This window comes from Bos indicus x Bos taurus, chromosome 7, assembly GCF_003369695.1.
Source record: "Bos indicus x Bos taurus breed Angus x Brahman F1 hybrid chromosome 7, Bos_hybrid_MaternalHap_v2.0, whole genome shotgun sequence".
Taxonomy (NCBI): domain Eukaryota; kingdom Metazoa; phylum Chordata; class Mammalia; order Artiodactyla; family Bovidae; genus Bos; species Bos indicus x Bos taurus.
In genome coordinates this window covers 7720167-7739608 of record NC_040082.1, presented here as the reverse complement: position 1 = coordinate 7739608, position 19442 = coordinate 7720167, and the positions used below count along the sequence as shown (strand labels likewise).

Sequence of the window (19442 nt, the reverse complement as noted above, 5' to 3'; positions counted from 1 at the left end):
TTGGGCTGGAACTGGAAGGTAGAATTGTAGCTGCATCGCCTGGAGACTAATGGTGAGCAAGGGTTTGGTTTACATGACACCTCCGCTCTAAGCCAAGGTTTTAGGGGAAGCCACAAGTTCAGAGTGAGAGTCTTTGAAGCTTGGGAGGTGCAAGTAGTTCAGTTCAGTTCAGTCGCTCCGTCGTGTCCGACTCTTCGCGACCCCATGAACCGCAGCACGCCAGGCCTCCCTGTCCATCACCAACTCCCAGAGTTCACTCAAACTCATGTCCATTTAGTCGGTGACACCATCAAACCATCTCATCCTCTGATGTCCCCTTCTCCTCCTGCCCTCAATCTCTCCCAGCATCAGGGTCTATTCAAATGAGTCAGCTCTTTGTATCAGGTGGCTGCAGTATTGGAGTTTCAAGTTCAGCATCAGTCCTTCCAATGAATGTTCAGGACTGATCTCCTTTAGGATGGACTGGTTGGATTTCCTTGCAGTCCAAGGGACTCTCAAGAGTCTTCTCCAACACCACAGTTCAGAAGCATCAATTCTTCAGTGCTCAGCTTTCTTTATAGTCCAGCTCTCACATTGCAAGTAGAGGACAAGGCAAACTAGATAGACAGGCAGGGCGGCCTGCCTTTTTGAGGTCTCCTTGAGCTGGAGTTTGCTCTTGCTATAGAGTTTGAGAAGCTAGAGGTCCAGGTGATGGGGGAGCTGTAAAAGGTGAGGTGAGGAGGGGTGCTTGGGGGCACACAGGCTTCTGGAACTTTCTCTGCCTGTCTGGCTGCTTCTCACTATCACCCTCCTCCTTATAGTGCTAAAGGTTCTAGCCATCCAGTGGTCAAGACAGCCAATAGATCTGACCTCTAAGCATCATATTTATTTTTCCTTAGTTTCTTCTGGGAACCTTCACTTGGGAGTAGAGACAGGGAGAGGTCACAAACATAAATGCTGTGTGTGCTTGAGTCCAGACTGGGTTTGCCCTGTACAGTCAGTGCCAGGGATAAGAGGAGGAGGACTGCTCCCTTATTATGGGGATAAAAGCCCATGTCCCACAACCCCAGGGCTGCAGAAGGCATGGAAGATACCCATGAGAAGGCCTCTGCTGACAAGCACCTGTCAAACCTGGAGGCAACTTGGTTTGCCCTTAACTGGTCACCAGCAGTATTTCATAGGGATAGATCTGGAGGTCTAGGCTTCCATTCTCATGCCTTATAAGCTAAAGTCTGAGAATTATTGTCAGCTCAGCGTGGTTCTGCCATAAGTAGAGAGAGAACAGTTAGACCTTCTACGGTACAGGGAAGTATGGAAAGGGTGTCTGGTCCAGTATGGACTGGTACCCTCTGGAAAGGTAGTGATTTCTCTGTCTCTTATTTTTTAAGACCATCTTTCCCAAGTTGGACATTGCCTTACTGAGTTTCTCTCTCTAGCACTTCTTTGAAAGCCTTCATTCTTTTCTCTGGAGTCATTATCTTGCTCCTCTTCCTTCTCTTCTTCTGCCTCCCTGTGAGATGTTGTCTGCTTCCTCCATCCTGTCTCCACAATGAAGAGTCATGGGGGGCAGACCAGAAGGCAGTTTTGACCTTGGCCATTTGATTGGAGTCCGGAGCCTGGGATGCAGGGAACTTGGATAATTTGGTGATGAGTTCCTCAATGAAGGGCTTGCTCTGAGGGCTGCCTCCCATGAACTCTCTCTGTGTGTAGATGAGTGACTTCTTGTAAATGTTGGAATCTGGGTACATGATCTTGGGGTGATAGAAATGGTACAGGCTGCTTCTTGGAGCTAAAATCTGAAAGGTGGTTCCAGGGGCCAGCTCTTCGCCCACACCTCCAGGATGATGGAGATAGTAGGGGGTGCAGGTTTGAGTAACAGTGAGCTCTTGGCTTCTGGGAAGCTCTATCTGTTCCACGAGGGAAAAGAAAGTAGTTTATGAGATCAGGCTGCCCCATGTCCAGGATGGCCTTATCCTTGGGGTTGGCAAGCCAGGTCCTCGTGCCCGGCCTGTGATTGTCCATTGAATTCATGTGCTAGCTCTACTTTTCCAGCTGCCATTAAGATAAATGTATAATTAATGCATTTAAATTTTTTTTTATTTCTGTACTTTGTAAAATAAACCAGGTTATCATCTGCAGTTTGGGAGGGATTAAAGTTTCTCATGATTATTTTCAAAGGACTATGATACCAGCCATCATTAGGAAAGTTTAAAGCAGCTATTTTTAATTTTGTAAATGCCTATGAAATAGGCTATCTGTGGGGGTTTTGTAAACTAGATGCTGCATAGTAAGAAAAATCAGTGGTAAATTTGATTACATAACATTAACAGTATTATATAGGAAATCTAGTCCCAAATATATGGACACTTATGAATTTATAAATAAATGTAACATAATATATGACATTACTATAATTTTGTGAGTTGGAAAGCATACATTAAAATGAAAGTCTTAAAATATGGTTATATAAACATGGTTAGAAATACATGTATAAACAGTTTCCCCCACTCTTCAGCTAATAGTCTCGAGTAGCCCTTAGTGCTTACACTCCACTGAGTCAGGTCTGTGACTCAACATCAGAATTTGACTGATCAATCCATTATATTTTTAAAAGACTCCATCTTTTGCCTCAGTCTCTGAGATTATGTTGTATTACCTCCTCTCCGCAATATCCAATTATTTGGATACTTTTATTTTTAGCTGTGTCCTAGTGGTAGCAAGGAGAAGGAAATGGCAACCCACTCCAGTGTTCTTGAAATGGCAACCCACTCCAGTGTTCTTGCCTGGAGAATCCCAGGGACGGGGGAGCCTGGTGGGCTGCCGTCTATGGGGTCACACAGAGTCAGACACAACTGAAGCGACTTAGCAGCAGCAGTGGTAACAAAGCAAAACAGCAAGTCATGAAATCAAGAGAACAGCTGAAAGACCAATGCAAGCAGACTTAGGTCAAATTAGTGATGTTCAAGAAAGCTGAACATAAATGTGTTTTCTAGGAAACCTATAGCTACAGCCAAAAGCAAAGCATGGATAGATGAATTGGCAAAGAGATACTTTGCAGATTGACAACTCAGTATTGTGTTACTTCCCAGTTGTCCTTAAGGACAAGCAGGGCTCCTTCAGGTTTTGCTTATGAAGACAAAGGGGAAATCATATATTTTAAGTAGCGTGTGGCTTATAGAAGCATCTTATTAAAATGACATTCTCCCTGTGGGAATGTGCATTAAGAAACAGTTCACCCAGTCTAAAATCAATTACTTCTGCCTGTGGCAAAGAAAGTCTGAGTTAAACATAATTCTCAGAGGTAGTTAGCATTCTATTGAAGGTTACTGCTTCCATCCAAGAGAGGAGTTACCCAATTTAATCAATTCTCTGAATGTGAAATCTCAGATAGTAAACAACTTAGATTACAGACAGTGCAATTATTAAGTGTAACAGTTAAGGCACTGCATTTTAACTCGGTAATTCAGAGTACTCAGTGGTTAGCTAGTGAGTTCTGATTGTTTAATACTTACTTGAACGTTTATGGATGTGAGAGTTGGACTGGGAAGAAAGCTGAGCACTGAGGAATTGATGCTTTTGAACTGTGGTGTTGGAGAAGACTCTTGAGAGTCTCTTGGACTGCAAGGAAATCCAACCAGTTTATCCTAAAGGAGATCGGTCCTGGGTGTTCACTGGAAGGACTGATGCTAACGCTGAAACTCCAATACTTTGGCCACCTGATGCGAAAAGCTGACTCATTGGAAAAGACTCTGATGCTGGGAGGGATTGGGGGCAGGAGGAGAAGGGGACAACAGAGGATGAGATGGCTGGATGGCATCACTGACTCAGTGAACGTGAGTCTGGGTGAACTCCAGGAGTTGGTGATGGACAGGGAGGCCTGGCGTGCTGCAGTTCATGGGGTCACAAAGAGTCGGACACGACTGAGTGACTGAACTGAACTGAACTGAAATTTATTCTGAAGTAAACACAGAACAAGTTTGAATATTAACTTATTTCCATGATTCTAGACCCTCCCCCTCTCGTATGTTCTGCACACTGAAGTCAGTTTTCTTTCTCAGGGAAAACTTAGGTCTCTGTCCTGCTTCAGTATTCATCTGTTCATCTGTGTTCTCTTGGGAGAATTCAAACAACCTTACACGGCCCTTGATCTGACCCTTATTTACTTCTCTAGTCTCATCTTTCATCTCTGTACCTCTCAATCTCCTTTCCCTTTCTTCCACTTTATTTCTATGTTGTGGTCATTCTGGATTTCTTTTTTTTGTAATTTGACTGCATTCATGATCAGTCGCTAAGTCTTGTCTGACTCTTTGTGACCCCATGGACTTTTCTTCCAGGGAGCAAGCGTCTTTTAATTTCATGGCTGCTGTCACCATCTGAAGTGATTTTGGAGCCCCTCAAAATATAGTCTCTCACTGTTTCCACTGTTTCCCCAGCTATATGCCATGAAATGATGGGACCAGATGCCATCATCATGATCATAGTTTTTTAAATGTTAAGTCAACTTTTTCACTCTCCTCTTTCACTTTCATCAGAGGATCTTTAGTTCTTCGCTTTCTACCATAAGGGTGGTGACATCTGCATATCTGAGGTTATTGATATTTCTCCTGGAAATCTTGATTCCAGCTTGTGCTTCATCTAGTCCAGCATTTCTCATGATAAAATAAACAGGGGGACACCATACAGCCTTGATGTACTCTTTTCCTGATTTGGAACCAGTCTGTTGTTCCATGTCCACTTCTAACTGTTGTTTCTTGACCTGCATACAGATTTCTCAGGAGGCAGGTCAGGTGATCTGGTAATCCCATCTCTTTAAGAATTTTCCACAGTTTGTTGTGATCCACACAGTCAAAGGCTTTGGCATAGTCAATGGGTATATGCAGGTATTTATTAGGCCCAAGTGTTTACCCAGATAGCATGAATTTTAAACTATAGGTGTAGCTATGGTCCAATAAAAGGTTTTGCCAATGTATTTGCAATAAAAATAAGTTATGGATATTAGTAAGATGTTTAGAAATTTTTTTTAAAAAGTGATTTTTGGAATTATCAGTTTTTAGGGGTAAAATGGGAGAGGGCTTCAGGTTTCTCTTACATTAGTCTTAATCCTTGACGTGATTGCCTGAAGTATTCAGGGAAGCATATGAAGAAAATGCTTTTTTTTTTTTTTTGCATTGATAATTTGAATCTTTAAACTCAATATTAAAAAACTAAGATGATGGCCCCTGGTCCCATCACTTCATGGAAAATAGAAGGGGAAACATGGAAACAGTGACAGATTTCCTCTTCTTGGGCTTTAAAGTCACAATGGGTAGTGACTGCAGCCATGGAATCAGAAGACAGTGGCTTCTTGGCAGGAAAGCTACGACAAAACTAGACAATGTGTTAAAAAGCAAAGACATCACTTTGCTGACAAAGGTCCGTATAGTCAAGGCTGTGATCTTTCTAGTAGTCATGTATGGATGTGAGAGCTGGACAGTAAAGAAGGCAGAGCACCCAAGAATTGATGCTTTCTAACTATGGTGCTAGAGAAGACTCTTGAGAGTCCCTTGGACTGCAAGGAGATCCAACCAGTGACTCTTAAAGGAGATCAGTCCTGAATGCTTTTTGGAAGGACTGATGGTGAAGCTGAAGCTCCAATACTTTGGCCACGTGATGTGAAGAACTGACTCATTTGAAAAGACCCTGATGCTGGGAAAGATTGAGGGCAGAAGGAGAAAAGGGTGGCAGAGGATGAGATGGTTGGATGGCAAAGAGTCATACACGACTTGGCGACTGAATGACAACAACAACAAATTCGTTTTTTCACTGAAAGTATAGTTTATTTACAGTGTTGTGATAATTTCTTCTGTACAGAAAGTGGCTCAGATATACATGTGTGTGTGTATTTTTTTCTTTTTTCTTATTTTCCATTACGGTTTATCCTTGGATATTGAATGTAGTTCCCTGTGCTATATAGTAGGACTTGTTGTCCATCCATTCTATATGTAATAGTTTGTAAATATTGTATCCATTCTATATATAATAGTTTGTATGCCAAATGACTTGGAAACCACAAGTCTGTTTTCAATGTCTGTGAGTCTGTTTCTGCTTCATATATAAGCTCATCTGTGTCATGTTTTAGATTCCCCATATAAGTGATATAATATGGTACTTATTTTTCTTTCTGATTTACTGTACTTAGTATGATAATCTCTAGTTCCATCTATTTTGCAAGTGACTTTCTTTTGTTCTTTTTTATGGTTGAGTGGTATTCTACTCTGTGTATGTACTACATCATCTTTATTCATTCATTTGTCAATAAACATTTAGGTTGTTTCTATGTCTTGGCCATAATGAATAGTACTGCTGTGAACATAGGGGTGCATGTATCTTTTTGAACTACAGTTTTGTCCAGATATATGCTCAGGAATGGGATTCCTATATAATACAGTAATTCTGTTTTTAGTTTTCTGGGAATCTCAATACTGTTTTCCATATTGGCTGTACCAACTTACATTCCCACCAACAGTGTAAGAGAGTTTCCTTGTCACCACACTCTCTCCAGCATTGGTTACTTGTAGACTTTTATATTCTGGCCATTCTCATTGGTGTAAAGTGGTACCTCACTATAGTTTTGATTTGCATTTCTCTAATAATTAGTGGTTCCAAATAGGAAAAGGAGTACGTCAAGGCTGTATATTGTCACCCTGCTTATTTAACTTATATGCAGAGTACATCATGAGAAACGCTGGGCTGGAAGAAACACAAGCTGGCATCAAGATTGCCGGGAGAAATATCAATAATCTCAGATATGCAGATGACACCACCCTTATGGCAGAAAGTGAAGAGGAACTCAAAAGCCTCTTGATGAAAGGGAAAAAGGAGAGTGAAAAAGTTGGCTTAAAGCTCAACATTCAGAAAACAAAGATCATGGCATCTGGTCCCATAACTTCATGGGAAATAGATGGGGAAACAGTGGAAACAGTGTCAGACTTTATTTTTTTGGGCTCCAAAATCACTGCAAATGGTGATTGCAGCCATGAAATTAAAAGACGCTTACTCCTTGGATGAAAAGTTATGACCAACCCAGACAGCATATTGAAAAGCAGAGATATTACTTTGCCAACAAAGGTCTGTCTAGTCAAGGCTATGGTTTTTTCAGTGTTCATGTATGGATGTGAGAGTTGGACTGTAAAGAAAGCTGAGCACTGAAGAATTGATGCTTTTAAACTGTGGTGTTGGAGAAGACTCTTGAGAATCCCTTGGACTGCAAGGAGATCCAACCAGTCCATCCTAAAGGAGATCAGTCCTGGGTGTTCATTGGAAGGACTGATGTTGAAGCTGAAACTCCAATACTTTGGCCACCTCATGTGAAGAGTTGACTCATTGGAAAAGACTCTGATGCTGGGAGGGACTGGGGGCAGGAGGAGAAGGGGACGGCAGAGGGGCTGAATGGCATTACCGACTTGATGGACATGATTTTGAGTGAACTCCAGGAGTTGGTGATGGTCAGGGAGTCCTGCATGCTGCAGTTCATGGGGTTGCAAAGAGTCAGACATGACTGAGCAACTGAACTGAACTGAACTGAACTGAATAACTAGGGATATTGAGCATCTTTTTATGTGCCTATTGGCCACGTGTATATTTGGAGAAGATGTTTATTTACATCTTCTGCCCAGTTTTTTATTGGGTTCTCTTTTGTTGTTGTTTGAGCTGTTTGCACATTTTGAAAATTAAGCCCTTTTTGGTCACAACGATTGCAAATATTTTCTCCCATCTTGAAGGTTTTCCTTTCATTTTGTTTAGAATTTCCTTTGCTTTGCTATACAAAAGCTTATAATCTTGATTAGGTCTCATTTTCTGATTTTTGTTTTTGTTTCTATTTCCTTGGGAGACTGACCTAAGAAACCATTGGTATGATTTATGTCAGCGAATGTTTTGACCATGTTCTCATCTAGAAGTTTTATGGTGTCTTATCTTCAATTCTTTAAGCCATTTTGAGTTTATTTTAATGCGTATTCTAACTTTATTGATTTACTTGCAGCTGTCCAACTTTCCCAGCATTATGTGTTGAAAAGACAGTCTTTTCCCCATTTTATATTCTTGCCTCCTTTGTTGAAGATTAATTGACCATAGGTGTATTGGAGAAGGAAATGGCAACCTACTCTAGTATTCTTGCTTGGAGAATCCCATGGCCAGAGGATCCTGGCAAGTTATAGTCCATAGGGTCACAAACAGTTGGACATGACTGAAGCAACTTAGCACATTATGGGGCTTCCCTGTTGACTCAGCAGTGAAGAATCCCCCTGCAATGAGGAGTTGCAAAGGTGCAGGTTCTTTCCTTGAGTCAGGAAGATTCCCTGGAGGAGAAGGTGGAAACCCACTCCAGTATTCTTGCCTGGAGAGTCCCATGGACAGAGGGTTGTAAAGAGTTGGATACGATGGAGGCAACTTAGCAGGCAGGCAGGCAGGCACTGGTTTATTTCTGGGCTCTCTCTTCTGTTCCACTGATCCATATGTGTGTTTTTGTGCCAGTACCACACTGCTTTGGTTACTTTCGTTTTGTAGTATTGTCTGAATTCTGGAAGGGTTACATGTCCTGCTTTGTTCTTTTTCCTCGGAATTGTTTTGGCAGTTGAGTCTTTTATGATTCCATATAGATGTTAGTATTATTTGTTCTAATTCTATGGCAAATGTCATGGGTAATTGGATAGAAATCACATTAAATTTGTATATTGCTTTGGGTACTATGACCATATTAGCAATATTAATTCTTCTAATGAAAGAGTATGGGTTATCTTTCCATTTCCTTAAATTATCTTTAATTTACTTTGTTAATGTATTATAGTTTTCAGCATATATTTTTCACCTCCTTTGTCAGGTTTATGACTAAGCATTTTGTTTATTTGTTTGTAATTTTAAAAGTTATTACTTTTTACTTTCCTTTTCTGATATTTCATTATTAGTGTAAAGAAATTAATATGCCAATTTCTGTGTGTTAATCTTGTATCCTGCTACCTTGCTAAATGTATTTATCATGTCTCTAGCTTTTGTGTGGAGTCTTTGGAGTTTTCTGTGTATAGTTATCACGTCATGTGCATATAATGGCAACTTAACCTCTTCCCTTCCTGTTTGAATACATTTTAATTCTTTTTCTTGTCTGATTGCTGTGGCTAGGACTTATAATACTGTGTTGAAGAGAAATGGTGAGAGTCAGCATCCTTGTTTTTGTTCCAGATTTCAGTGGGAAGGCTTTCAGTTTTTCATCAAAACAATTGTATTGGTTGTGGTTTTGCCATAAACAGCTGTTATTATGTTGAGATATATTCCCTCTGTATCCACTTTGGAACAAATAGATGTTGATTTTTGTCAGTGCTTTTTCTGCATCTGTTGAGGATGATCATATGGTTTAGTCTTTTCCTTTGTTGTGATATATCACAATGATTGATTTGTGTACATTGAACCATCCTTGTGAACTTGGGATGAATCTTTCATGGTGTATGATCCTTTTTGAGTGTGGTTGGATTCAGTTTGCTAATATTTTGTTGAGAATTTTTGCATCTATATTCATCAAAGGTATTGGCCTGAAATTTTCTTTTTTGATGGAGTCTTTGTCTGGTTTTGGTATCAGGGTGATGGTGGCTTTATAGAATGTCTTTAGGAGTGTTCCTTCCTCTTCAATCATTTGGAAGAGTTTGAGAAGGATCAGTAAAAATTTTACTTTGTTTGTTTGGTAGAATTTTCCTGTGAAGCCATCTGGGTCCTGGACTTCTGTTTGTATGGATTTTTTTTTTTTTAATTATATATTCTATTTAGTTTCTAGTGATCAGTCTGGAGAAGGCAATGGCACCCCACTCCAGTACTCTTGCCTGGCGAATCCCATGGACGGAGGAGCCTGGTGGGCTGCAGTCCATGGGGTCGCTGAGGGTCGGACATGACTGAGCGACTTCACTTTCACTTTTCACTTTCATGCATTGGGGAAGGAAATGGCAACCCACTCCAGTGTTCTTGCCTGGAGAATCCCAGGGATGGGGGAGCCTAGTGGGCTGCCATCTGTGGAGTCACACAGAGTCAGACACGACTGAAGCGACTTAGCAGCTGCGGAAGTGATCAGTCTGTTCACATTATTGACTTCTTCTTGATTCAGTTTTCATGGGCCAGGAATCCTGTGGACAGAGGAGCCTGGTGGGCAACAGTCCATGGTGTAGCAAAAGAGTTGGACACAACTTAGTGACTAAATAACAAATGTTTCTGGAAAGTTGTCCATTTCTCGAGATTGTCTAATTTGCTGGCATATAATTGTTCATAGTATTCTCTTATGGTTTTCTGTATATCTGTGGTAAGAGTTGATGTTTCTCTTTTTCATTTCATTTGGGTAATCTTTTTTTCTTTATTGGTGAGCCTAACCAGAGGTTTGTCAATTTTGTTTACCATTTCAAAGAAGTATTTCTTGGTTTTATTGATTTTTTTCTATTGTTGTTAAATCTCTATTTCCTCTCTGATCTTTATTATTTCCTTCCTTCTGCTAACTTTAACTTTCGTTTGTTCTTCTACTTCTAGTTCTTCTAGGTGATCTGTATCGCTATGAACTTCCCTGTAATAACTTCTTTTGGGGCATCCCACAGATATTATATCATTGTGGGAAAATATTTTAAAGAATTATTTAAAAAAATTTTCCACCATATATCTTAGAGAGCGAATGCCTTTGTTTTCTATGTTTATGAGTCTAAAGTGTAGTTAACATTACACTATTACATTAGCTTCAAGTGTATAGCTTAATAATTCAGCATTTGTATACAAATTATAACCATTATAAGTCTAGTTACCATCTATTACCATAAAAAATTGCAACTTTCTTTTGTGATAACTTTTAAGATTTACTTTCTTAGCAGCCTTCACATTTGCAATACAGTGTTATTGATAGTAGTTGCCATACTGTGCATTGCATCCTCAAAACTTGTTCATTTTATAATGAGAAGTTTATACCTCTAGATCACTTTTACCCATTTCACCTACTCCTCAATCCTTCTCCCTCTGGCAACTACCATTCTGTCCTTTGTATCTATGCATTTTGTTTTATTTGTTCACTATTCTCTTTCTCTCTCTCTCTTTCTTTTAGATTCCACATATAAATGAAATCATAAGGAATGGTATTTGTTTTTTTCTGACTGACATTTTTTGCTTAGCATGATACCCTTGATATCTACCCATGTTGCCACATATGCTGAGCTTTCATTCATTTTCATGGCTGACTAATATTCCACCGTGTGTGTATGTACATCTTTATTATCCATTCATCCATGAAAGGCCACTTAGGTTGTTTCTATATCCTGGCTGTTGTAGATAATATTACAATAAACATAGAGATACATATATCTTTTTGGCAGTATTTATTTTGTCTCCAACCTTTATTTGGGTATAATTGACAAATAAAATTGTATATATTTAATGTGTGCAACGTGATGGTTTCATACACCTATATGTCATAGAATGACTAGATTGCATTATAAAAGTGCTTGATGTCATTATATTCCCATGTCTCCCAAAAGCACATATACTAAAAATGGGGAAAATATAAACTTAAAAATATACTTGATTTTAATGCAAATTCAAGAATATAATTTCAAAGTTTGTTGTAAACAGTCAACCATTTCTTTTTTCTTTTCATTTCCCATGAGATCTATTGTTTTATTTCTGATTTTACAAGCAATACATGTTCATTGTAGTCAACCAGAAATACATAAAAGCATCAGTTAAGCTCACTTCAGTCACTCAGTCATGTCTGACTCTTTGAGACCCCATGGACTGCAGCACACCAGCTTCCCTGTACTTGACCAACTCCTGGAGCTTGCTCAAACTCATGTCCATCAAGTCGGTGATGCCATCCAACCACCTCATCTTCTGTCATTCCCTTCTCCTGCCTTCAATCTCTCCAAGCATCAGGTGTTTTCTAAAGAGACAGCTCTTCACATCAGATGGCCAAAGTATTGGAGTTTCAGCTTCAGCATCAGTCCTACCAATGAATACGCAGGACTGATTTCCTTTAGGATGGACTGATTGGATCTCCTTTCAGTCCAAGGGACTCTCAAGAGTCTTCTCCAACACCACAGTTCAAAAACATCAATTCTTTGGCACTCAGCTTTCTTTATAGCCCAACTCTCCCATCCATACATGACTACTGGAAAAACCATAGCTTTGACTAGACGGACCTTTGTTGGCAAAGTAATGTCTCTGCTTTTTAGTATGCTATCTAGGTCGGTTATGACTTTTCTTTCAAGGAGCAAGTGCCTTTTAATCTTATGGCTACAGTCACCATCTGCAGTGATTTTGGGTCACTGGCAGTGATTTGGATCACCGGCATTTCTCATGATGTAATCTGCATATAAGTTAAGCAACCAGGGTGACAATATACAGCCTCAGAAACGTGTACATCAAGGCTGTATATTGTCACCCTGGTTGTTTAACTTATATGCAGAGTACGTCATGTGGAATGCTGGGCTGGTTGAAGCATAAGCTGGAATCAAGATTGACGGGAGAAATATCAATAACATATAACCATAAGTAAAAATAAACGATCAGCCTTAATCCCCACCCCCAGAGATAATGATCATTAGCATTTTGATAAATTTTCTCACTTCCTATATATTTCAAGTAATATATATATATATCTATTTATATATATATATTTTAATTGAAGTATAATTGACGTGTAACACCCTGTTAGTTCCAAGTGTAAACACAGTAATTCAATATTTCAATATATTACAAAACGATGATTGTGAATGTACGTTTTATCCTTGTGACTTGTTTATTTTGTGATTGGAAATTCGTACCTCTTAATCTCCACCTATTTCACTCACCCCCTCCACCCTGTCTTTTCTGGCAGCAACCTGTTTGCCTTTCTATTCTCAGTGTCTTTTAGTCTATTTCTGTTTTGGTTATGTTTGTTCATTTTTTTTGACTTTTAGATTCTGAATATAAATGAAATAATATGGTATTTTTTTTTCTCTGCCTGACTTGTTTCACTTATTTCACTTAGCACAATACATTCTATGTCAATCCATGTTACTGAAGATGTTATATATAAGATGTTGTATATATATAAAACACATCATCTTTATCCATTCATCTACTTATCAATGGACACATGAACACTTAGGTTGTTTCCGTATCTTGGCAATTATAAATAACAGTGTCTTTTCAAATTACTGTTGTTTTTTTTTTTTTTCAGTAAGTACGTAGGAGAGGATTTGCTAGATCATGTGATAGTCACTTTTAATTTTTTTGAGGAACCTCCAAATTCCTCATATTTTGAGGAGCTTCCACACAAGCCGAAAGAGTTTACATCACCTCCAGTAATGCATGTGGTTTCCCTTTACTCTGTAACCCCAGCAACACATATTATTTCCTGTTCTCTTGATAATAGCCATCAGAACTATTATCAAGTGTGAGGTAATATCTCATTGTGGTTTTGATTTGCATTTTCCTCATGATGAGTAATATGGAGCATCTTTTCATGTGCCTGTTAGCCATCTGTAAGTCTTCTTTTGAAGATATCTACTAAGATCCTTTGTCCATTTTTTAAATTTAGTTGTTTGATTTTTTTTGATTGTTGAGTTGAGTTCTTTATATATATTGAGTATTAATGTTTTAATAGATACCTGGTTTATAAATATCTTTTCCCATTTAATAGGTTGCCTTTTAATTTTTTTCATAATTTCCTTTACTATGCAGAAATATTTTAGTTTGATATAGTCTCATTTGCTTATTTTTGCATTGGTTGGATTGACTTCAGAGTCAGATCTAAAAATATCTTGCCAGGAGAGATGTCAAGGAGCTTACCTTGTTGCTGTCTTCATGTCCTTTGCATTTTAATGAGCTACATTCTCTTTAAGTACCATTTGTTTCAGGCAATATGAACTCCTAACCTATCTCTGATAGTTATTTTATTATATCTATTTTCATATTCCTTAAAATATTCTCTTTTCCCAAAAGTCTTTGTCTTTTGTGGAAATTCCTCCATTATTCTGAGTGTGTCCCAATATTACTTTCAGTTTTTGAAAGCATAATTTTTAATTAAAATTTTTTATCACTCCAATTATTTTATATACTTATGGCAATTAACTATATATTTGTGTTTTTCTAAAGATGCAATTTCCACTCATAGAATACATTTTTGATAATATGGACTAATGTCTATTTATCAGTTTACACTGTATAATGAAAAGCAAGACATGTTGAATAGAACTGGAACTAGGTTTTTTTTAAAACTACTGTTTTATTCAGTCTAAGTCAGTGTTTTGTTTCATTTTACAGTAATTAATATATGTCAGTAATCTTATTGGATCACACATGCTGGTGCCATATTAAGTGTAATTTTGAAGCTAGCCTGAGTAAGAGATTTGAAACCGATGCCCAAAGAAGTTTTTGTGATTTTTGTCTAACTTACAAATATCTGAAATCTTTTCAGCTGATCCATTTGAGAATATAAGACCAGAAAGTTTAGATAAGCATCTTAGGAATTATGGCTGTGTTTTCTCAAATGTGGCAGGTGTGCAGCACTTTATTTTGGCTTTCATACCGAATCTTAATCCATGCAGGAAGTAAGCCACTTTATCTGTCTCAGTCATTAGTTCTACTGACACCGCTAAGTTGTGAGATCCAAATGCAATCACGGATAGCAGACATCTGTTTAATACTTAACAGCTCTTGTCATGGTGGCCATTTGAAAATAAGGTGGTTCTAACTGCTCCTTATTCCCTGGGCGAGGCGTTGTCCGGTTGGCAGATTTCCCCACCGAGACGCTTGTCCGACATGGCCTCTGCGTCCGTCATATCCTTTCATCCCTCCATTAAGAAGCAGTCATTCAGATGGGAGTTCTCTGTTGCCTCCCCTGGACCCTGAAAGCTCTCTGAACTTACCAGTACTCAGACGCTCCAGGACTGGCTCTTTTGATTTCTTTTTCCAAGAATGGCCAAGTAAATGTGTGTTAGACCTGGGTTTATGAGAGAGTCAAAACAAAACAGCTTGCTCCACAGCTAAAAACAGAAGTCTCACAATGAGTTGTCCCAACTCTCTGAGCTGCGGTTTAAACAGGACTGATTTATTTTAAAAGCTTTTTTGCTCAGATTTCATTACAGAGCTGAAGAGGCTGCCCAGTGTCCTTAGGTTGAATAGGAGAGTGAAGTACAGCCCAGGGAAAGGATTGAGCACAGCCTTCCTGAAGAGATCAGGCCTTTTTATTATCTACGGCAACAACAATAACAGCAACCACCACCACAGAAAGACAAAGTATTGTCTGTTTTTTACTTACTCCCACAATGCCTGCCTCATCAGGTCACACATTTGCCTAGAGAATACCACTGAAATCCTTTCAGACCAGGTTTTGATGTTATTCTTGTCATTATGCTGTAATGTCAGGGATGCGATCTTGGATATTTTAAATATGTAGTTGTAATTTGCTCTTTTTTTCTTTGTTTTCAAAGGTCAAGCATTTTAGCAGTTAGGAAAGTGTTTCAGGGTTTCATTATTTTTTTTTTAAGGTGAAGACAGTGTGTGCCTGCAGCATTCATCATTTAAGAAAATGGTGTTTTTCTCTTTCAGACCCCAATTTCCACTCATTATCAGAGAGCTGAATTCTAAATCAACGATTGTGGAGAAGAGATGTGCAAGTTGAATAAAACATTTCCAGAACAGCCTGAATAATGGTCCTGAATAAAGGGAACTGAAATGTTCTTGAATTGTAATTGGAAAAAATTCAAGTGTGTGTACTCAGGAGCACATCTACTAAGAAGAGGTTAGTTGTTATTATTCTTAGTGCTATTTAACGTTTATGGGCCTCAGTGGTATTTTTAGTTCTGAATTGAACACAAGTGGTCTGATAAGTGATCTCCCATCCAAATTATCCACGTGGAGATTCACCTGTAATCATTCTCTGTGCAGAGAGAGACGACACTGATAAACAACCCCAGAGCAGGGGGACTGTTAATGCAGCAATATAATCTAACTCAGAGCAAAAGAGAGGGACTAGTTCAGACAAATATGGCATTGGACAGCGTCACTTGGTACTTTCCCCTCTGACCATGGTTTCTCCATGGCTGGACATTCAGAACTTAGTGAACACATTTGCTGGACTCATGCAAAGTTGATGAGACACTGAAGAAGGCAGTAAGTGTAGGTTGAGGAGGACTGAAGATTAGGGTCAACGTCTGATCGCAAGGATTTTATGCTCCGTGGCTAAGTAATGGAATGTCTTTTCCTCTTTGTCTCATACTGATCATATAGAAAAACAGTGATACTCTTTTTGAGAAACTATCTCTGATACTTGACTCTGAAAAACTATAATAGAAACATTTCTGAAGTAATGACTATTATCATCCAGAGGAAATTAAAAATAAGAGAGCATATTCCTATAATTAAATGTTAGATGGAATTGAGAAAGGTAGATATATGAGTCATGATGGAATGTGTAAGAATGAATACATGCTTCTGTGTGTAAATTTCTGTGCCAGTTACTTACTATGTACAAAGGAAAAACTGGTTCCAGTACCTAAGATGAAGCTAAATATCAAGCAATTATTATAATAGAGGAGACAGTTTGAATTTTGAGCTAAGAAGTATAGACTTTAAGCATTGGCGAGCTGCTGAAAATTCTGGAGTAGGTGAATGACATGCCCAGAATTGAGTTTTATGAAGATTAACCTGATGGCATTTTCAGGATTGATTAGCGTGAAGTCTGTATTGTGACAGAACAGATTGTGATAATGCAAGTCTGAAATATGGCGCTGGTGAAGAGAATAGAGAGGAATAAATTGATTTAAAAGATCCATGACAGTAGAACTTTAGGACTTGATTATTAAATATGGGGCCTGAAGTAGGGAGATGTCAGAGATGACTCCAGACACTTTGAGCCTGAGATGAGAAATCAAGAATGTCTTGACTGTCAATGCTTTATTATTATATCCTGGATGCTGTGAATCATGTAGTCAATTGCATTTTAAAAATCCTGGGTCCAAATCTGTTCCACATCTACTCAGTGGCCTGTGTCATCTTGGCATCTGTTTTCTGCACTGTGATCCATGGCCAACCACAGATTTTACATTACCGAAAATTAGAGTGTGTGGGAAAACTAAAGTTGACTGGACCAAGAAATTCAGGAAAAAAATTGCATTTAATATATTTTAAAAATTAAAGCTCAGTGAATAAAAATTATAGTAAAAATCCACTTTCTAAATGAGTCTGAGTTTGAAATTTATATGAATTTATTGAAACCAAGGCACTAATTAAACACACACCCACACACACACACACACACACACACACACAAGAATGAGAGCAAGCTTTTCTCTGGCTTCACTTTTAGTTGTTCAGAAAATATTGCTGAAGTAGTGTAATCTGCTGAGGCAGACTTTCCCAGAAGTTTTATATTATGCAAAGTGATTTCTTTTTAAAGTTTTCAAACCAACCCTTACTGACTTGAGATTTAATATATCTTATACTTAAATTCTCTTTTGCATTTTTAGTAAGTCTCAGGCAAATGCTTGCAATAACTGCTTGGCATGTTCACAAATTATGAAGATCCTAAAGGACATGTATTTATACTTTCTTATCTGCATATTGAGAACATGAAGTTTAAATAGATGCCTTATACCTGCAGTATCCCCTAGACTCATTTAAGTGGTCTGGAAAAGTGGGAAAGTAATCATTCCAGTAGACTATTTTGCTTACAGAGATTCTAACTCTTCTAGGTAGAAATATATGCATGCAGTTTGAAAACTTTATGCAGATATATATAACCATCCTATAGAAAAATAAAAATGTGATTGCCAGAGCCACAAATAAGACATTACTGTCCTATCTTTATTTATTCATGATTTCAAATGTTTTCTACCTTTATTTTCTTGTTTTGAATTTCTCATCTTTATTGAAAACTTCATTTTCTTTTATAGTATGTGGTTTTGTAATTCTCATATATCACTTAGCTGACATTCTCAAACTATGGAGGTGTCACAGAGGAAAATAAAGCCAGAGGATAAATGTCAGCATCTTCATAGAAAGTGTGAAACTTTTTTTTTTTTTTTTTGAGAAGTTTTCAAAGCTTTAGCATTACAATAAACATTTACTTCTGTTGTTGTTTTTGAGTAAAAACAATTCACAGGAATTTAAGTGATAAAGCCAAATTTTGTCAGGTTAAATGCAAACAGCTTTGCACTCTCCACGATTCTCAGAGGACTTGCTCACAAAGTGATGTGCAGCTTTGGTGTCAAGACAGACAGGTCTAGCTTAAGTTCTGAATCCATTATTAACTAGCTGGAACACTTGGTAGTTTACTTAATTTTTCTAAACCTTAGCTTCACTGTAAAAATGGGGAGAATCATAATACTAAGTTCATAGGGTTGCTAGAAAGGTGAAAAGATATGTTGTGGATATAATACTAAAGACCTGTCACAGGGTTAGTGGTTCATATGTGGTCCCCTGTATTAATTCATGGCTGCTATTAGCATCATATGGTAGTCTTCAGAGGAGATACCTAGGTGATACTGTGCATTTTAAAATACCTTCCTAGGACATCTCATAGTTGGACAGTTGGCTTTTCTCTTTACTGCTGTATCAACCTTGTACCCTTTCCTTCATTACCACATACATTTCTGTATTATTGTGATTTAATAGTTTTTTTTGCCTTTGTGACTCCAAGGAAACCATCAGTTCAGTTCAGTCACTCAGTCGTGTCTGACTCTTTGCGACCCCATGAATCACAGCACGCCAGGCCTCCCTGTCCATCACCAACTCCCGTAATTCACTCAGACTCACGTCCCTCAAGTCGGTGATGCCATCCAGCCATCTCATCTTCTGTGGTCCCCTTCTCCTCCTGCCCCCAATCCCTCCCAGCATCAAAGTCTCTTCCAATGAGTCAACTCTTCGCATGAGGTGGCCAAAGTACAGGAATTTCAGCTTTAGCATCATTCCTTCCAAAGAACACCCAGGACCAATCTCCTTCAGAATGGACTGGTTGGATCTCCTTGTAGTCCAAGGGACTCTCAAGAGTCTTCCCCAACACCACAGTTCAAAATATCAATTCTTCTGTGCTCAGCTTTCTTCACAGTTCAACTCTCACATCCATATACGACCACAGGGAAAACCATAGCCTTGACTAGATGAACCTTTGTTGGCAAAGTAATGTCTCTGCTTTTCAATATGGTATCTAGGTTGGTCATAACTTTCCTTCTAAGGAGTAAGCGTCTTTTAATTTCATGGCTGCAATCACCATCTGCAGTGATTTTAGAGCCCAGAAAAATAAAGTCTGATGCTGTTTCCACTGTTTCCCCATGTATTTGCCATAAAGTGATGGGACCAGATGCCATGATCTTCGTTTTCTGAATGTTGACCTGTAAGCCAACTTTTTCACTCTCCTCTTTCACTTTCATCAAGAAGCTTTTGAGTTCCTCTTCACTTTCTGCCATAAGGGTGGTGTCATCTGCATATCTGAG

At 38.6% G+C, this 19442-nt stretch overlaps 1 long non-coding RNA gene across 2 annotated transcripts in view; it reads left to right on the top strand.

Annotated features, from left to right (window-relative positions):
• The window catches only part of LOC113894956, a 255105-nt gene that overhangs the window by 35725 nt on the left and 199938 nt on the right, over positions 1–19442 (top strand). For both annotated transcript variants that reach the window (XR_003511713.1, XR_003511714.1), the window contains exon 2: positions 15559–15751. This is a non-coding gene — a long non-coding RNA (uncharacterized LOC113894956). The remainder of the gene's footprint in view (positions 1–15558; positions 15752–19442) is intronic.